This window comes from Panthera uncia, assembly GCF_023721935.1.
Source record: "Panthera uncia isolate 11264 chromosome B2 unlocalized genomic scaffold, Puncia_PCG_1.0 HiC_scaffold_25, whole genome shotgun sequence".
In the NCBI taxonomy this organism is placed as follows: Eukaryota; Metazoa; Chordata; class Mammalia; order Carnivora; family Felidae; genus Panthera; species Panthera uncia.
The window spans coordinates 1,602,876-1,607,867 of record NW_026057581.1 but is presented as its reverse complement, the minus strand read 5'-3'; the positions used below and the strand labels follow the sequence as shown (position 1 = coordinate 1,607,867).

General features: G+C 52.7%; 1 non-coding gene across 1 annotated transcript; it reads right to left on the bottom strand.

The window, feature by feature from the left end:
* Window positions 1-4,417: 4,417 nt before the first annotated feature.
* Window positions 4,418-4,489, bottom strand: TRNAA-AGC (transfer RNA alanine (anticodon AGC)). Its single transcript has one exon. It is a non-coding gene; the product is annotated as a tRNA-Ala (tRNA).
* Window positions 4,490-4,992: the final 503 nt, after the last annotated feature.

The following is a 4,992-nucleotide window of genomic DNA, read 5'->3' as shown; positions in this document are numbered from 1 at the left end:
GGAAGGGAGGGAGGAAGGGAAGGGAGGGAGGAAGGGAAGGGAGGGAGGAGGGAGGGATAGAGGAAAGGAGAAAGGAAGGAAAATGAAAGGAAAGAAGGAAGGAGGGAGGAGGAAGGAGGGAAAGGGTGGGAGGAAGGTAGGGAGGGGAGGAAAGAAGGAGGGAGGGAGGGAGGGAGAGAGAAAGAAAGGGAGGCAGTCAGGCAAGCACAAGGAGAAGTATATGTCTGATCAGTGATCAGGTCCAAAGTTCCAGAAAACAACCAGAGGTGGGGAGACGTGGAAAGAAATATGGGGCACTCAGAATTGGAACCCCTGATGTGTTGGGAAGGGGACAGCTTCAGCCTGGGAAGGAAAAGTTAAGAACAGGGATACCATGGAGGCTTGGGGGAGAAGGATCAAATGGGGGTAACCAGGTAAGGGGCCATTACAAGGAGAGCAAAAGCAAAGACTGAGTGAGGAGCACACAGAGGCCAGAGCCTCTAAGGGGGGTTGAGGGGGAGGCGAAAGAGAGGGGAATGTGGGGAGCATGGGTGAGTGAGATCTGGGACGGAGGTGGCGGGCAATCCGCACCAGGATACGTGGGGGTGCAGGAAAAGGCACTTTGAAGAAGACAGGAGAGGTGCAGGCAGTGCAGAGGGCAATGTGGGCTGTTAGGGGGTCAGTACAACAGGCTTCTAGTGTGAAGTGTAGACTGCAAGGGTCCACATGGAGAGAGGAAGGGAAACGAAAAGGTAGGGGTCCATCATTTTCCCAGAAAAAGAAAGATTTGGATAATGAGTTTATGAGGTCTATTGTAACATTCTCTGTATCAATATCTTAAATATCTCATAATTAATTTTAATAACAGAATGTTTTGCATAAACTTTCACATGATCACCTTAGAAGAAGAATATGGACGTAGAGCTGGAGGCCAGCGCACCTGCAAACTCCGAGCATGAGCCTGGTTGCTTTACACGTAGTAGAGCCTCTTCCATAATCAAGTGTTGCTACCATTTCTAGACTTCCAAATCTATGAATCCAATGCCCGAGGAAAGTAGCAAAGGGTAGAGAAATGGTCTTTGTCCCTAAGTGGCTCCATTTAGATACAAAACAATGGATCCGTGGGCCACCATACTGTGGCTTTCCTAGAACACACGCCATTCTTCCTCAAAGTGATTCCTATTTCTTGACAAAGGTAGGGATCATTGCTTCCCTGGAGAATTGGCAGACTTTTGTTAGATAAAATTTTACCCAAGAGAATGCCAGGACCTAAGAACAAAGTGTGACAGTTTAATTTTATGTGTCAACTCGGCTAGGCTGTGGTGCCCGGCTATCCGGTCAGAACCCAGTCTCGTTGTGGCTGTGAACATATTTTTTTTAGACGCGATTAACATTTATATTAGTAGACCTTGAGTAAAGCAGATTACCCTCCATAAGGTGGGTAGGCTTCATCCAAACACCTGAAGGCCTTAAGAGTAGTTCCCCCAAGGAGGACACATTCGGCTTCTGGATTGCCTCTGCACTCAAGACTGCTCCGTCAACTCTTGCCAGACTTTTCAGCCTGCCCAGCAGATTTCAGACTTGCCGGCTCCCACAGCTGAGTGAGCCAGTTCCTTAAAACAAGTCTCTCCCTCTCTCTGTCTCTGTCTCTGTCTCTGTCTCTGTCTCTGTCTCTGTCTCTGTCTCTCTGTCTCTACACACACACACACACACACACACACACACACACACAAAACACTGGTATATTTCTCTGGAGAACACAGACTAGCTCACCAAGTAAGATGTTCAATTGCTAAGAGAAAACACCTGTACAGCTCCCAGGAGACCAGCAAGACCTTCGGGCTCAAGGAACTCCTAGCTCTTAAACCTGACCCCGGGCTGAGTGTTTAAGCTCTCCCAGATTTGCTGCATTCTGCTGACATCTTGGAGCCCGGAATGCAGTCTGGTTCTATGTAAATGTCTGCATGAGAAGTGCAGTTGGCTTGTCTCCTCATCTGGTTTGTCCTCTCTTCGTACCTGAAGACCCAATACAGACAGGAAAGAAAAGAGATTAGCCTTCTGTGCTATCTACATACCTGGACATATCTTATTTTCAATGACCAAGAGGCCCATGGTCACAATTTAAGATTAAACTGTGCGAGGATCGCCCAGTACTACCATGCAGGTCGGCTATGTCTCATTCTCCTTGAAATGAAAAGAATAAGGTGTATTTCTTTTTCATGAAACTACCTAGGTTCACCTCTAATTTTCTCTAGCCACAAGACTGTAGAAACTGGTAAATGGAGTCAAACTCAGTGTGGGCTCAGAGAAATTTCATTGTTCCTAAATAAAAGGAGTCCTTAGCCTTTTCAATGCTAAGGAATAAAGATCAGCAAATCTCATTTTCCCCAGATGTCAGCTCTGCTCCTTTCTATGTTCTTAGAAAATAGCTGCATTGCTTTCTATCTTTGCTCCTCTTAATATTCTTTGGGCCAAAAAAAAAAAAAACTACAAAAAATGAGATCTGGCTTTATGTGATTAAAATAGTCATCTCTTGAAATATTGTTAAAGACATTATTATCTTCCTATCAGGGAGCCAGAATCACATGACACATTAAAACAAGCCCTCCTTTCTCGGTCCGTGAGTTCGAGCCCCGCATCAGGCTCTGGGCTGATGGCTCGGAGCCTGGAGCCTGTTTCCGATTCTGTGTCTCCCTCTCTCTCTGCCCCTCCCCCGTTCATGCTCTGTCTCTCTCTGTCCCAAAAATTAAAAAAAAAAAAAAAGTTGAAAAAAAAAAAAAACAAGCCCTCCTTTATGAAGACATAGCCCCAAGTTACCAATATCAACCCCTGCATTCCAGGAGTAATTTTATTTCAGGAAACTTGTAAGTCTATATCAGAGTCTCTTAGAGCACTGAGAGATACCTCCAAATTTAAATCTGGGGGAGCAGAGTTTAGGGTATATGCCTTCTGTCCCAGATGGCCCTCAATTATTAAATAATCTCCTTTCTTCCCAATGACCAGCTTTGCAAACTAGGGACCTCAGGGGGAGAGAGGGGGAGAGGGGAGAGACAGAGAGAGAGGTGGAGGGGGGAAGAGGGAAAGAAGGAGAAAAAAAGAGAAGCAAGAGAGGGAGAGAGGAGAGAGAGAGAGGAGGGGAGAGGGAGAGAGTGACAGAGATGTGTGGAAGAGGGAGACAAAGGGAGGAGGAGAGAGAGGGAAGGAGGGTGGGGAGCGGGAGAGCGAGCCCTCTTCTCTCTACTTAATGGAACTGAATGTGGAGAACTTAAGTTCTATCTGATTGGTGGCCTCCAGCTGCCCCTGACGTGGCCAGCCTGGGGACTGCTCAGACATCTGCGACCATCTGAGTGGCCAGTGTGGTCTCTAGATTAGTTTCGCCTGAGAAAGGAAAAAACCTGCAGACGACCTGCCTTATCCCTCATCCCACCTTTGAGGGTATTTGGAGAGAATTTCAGTAGACACCATTGGAGTCAGGGGGCCAGCCGTGGTGACAGACGGGGGTATTAAGGTCTGACATAAAGGATGCTGGCCACGGTCACAGTTTAGGCCGGGCTCCTGCACCTGCTAGGAATCTGGGACGTTCAGGGTCGTGTCTGCGGTCCCTGGGACTCTAGGGAGGCCTGCCTGGGGGTGGGGGGAGCGAAGCCACAGAAAACCGTTCCCTAAACCCCCTGCTGGCAGAGGTGACAGAGGGTCCCAGGTGGAGAGGTGGAGGCTGAGGCACGAGGAACAGGACGCCGCGTTCGGAGACCCGGCAGACCCGGCGGACCCGGCGGTGGACGGTCCTCACCCGCAGGCGCCGCGTCTACTGGCATAGATTCTCCGGGTTGAGTCTCCAACCTGCACACCCGGTCCGCGCAGAGCACACCCGGACCCAGCCCTCCCGGGGTCGCACCCGGGGGCGAGAGGTCGGGCTGGGGAGGAGGGGGGAGGGCCTCCCACGCGCGTCCGCACCCCCACCCCGGGGAGGGAACCCCCCCTCCCTGTGGCGCGTCCGCAAACCCCCACCCCGGGGAGGGACACCCCTCCCTTTCGCGCGTCCGCACCGCCCCACCTGGGGGAGGGACCCTCCTCCCTGTCGCGCGTCCGCACCCCACCCCCACCCCGGGGAGCCTCTGGCGGCCACGGCCTGGAAACTCAGCGAAGATACGGATTCATCCGCAAACCTTCTGGTGCAGACTTTTCACGGACAAACGTCACCAAGCCACCAAGGCTTTCTTCCTGCATGGGCGGGGGAGGGAGGGGGGAGCCGCTCCTGATTCGCTTTGTGGGCAAGCGCGGCCAGGCACGCGGTGGAGACGGTGGAGGGGTTCCGTGGACAGCCCCGCACCCCGCTGCCGCGGGGGATGGGAGGGGGGTAAGATGAATCGGCTTCTGCGGGGATGGACCCGGGCCGGAAGCAAGAAGGAAGCGTGTCCCCTGCGAGGGGACAAAAGGCTGGAGATGCTGGGGATCGAACCCGGGACCTCATGCATGCTAAGCATGCGCTCTACCACTGAGCTACATCCCCTCCGCGAGTGAGCCGGCTTTTCCAAACTGTCTTCACAGAACGATACAAATTTACCCCCTTCACGTTCTACATGCGTCTGTGGTTCGGGGAACTCGGATTTCCATCTCTGTCTATGGGAACCCACGGCCCAGGAACTCTGACCCGCAAGCCGTCCCCGCAGTAACCGCGGGGACGCGCGTCTGGGGAACCTGTAAGAAACACGCTCCCACAGCTTCCCCCCGTCAGTGCCTCGCTCTTCCCTCTGGAGGCACGTGGGCCAAAGGACAGGTGCTTCAGGGAAGGAAAAACCGCTTTGCCAACGGGACCCTCCAAACTGCCCCCAACTATCCCCCCACTTCTGCACCCCGCCCCCGGGCTCCAGAAACAGCCCTGCACCTCATTCCCGGGCTTCAGAAACTGCTCTGCACCCCGTCCCGGGCTTCAGAAGCCTCACTGCATCCCATCCCCGAGCTCCAGAAACCGCCCTGCACCGCGTCCCGGGATCCAGAAACCGCCCTGCACCC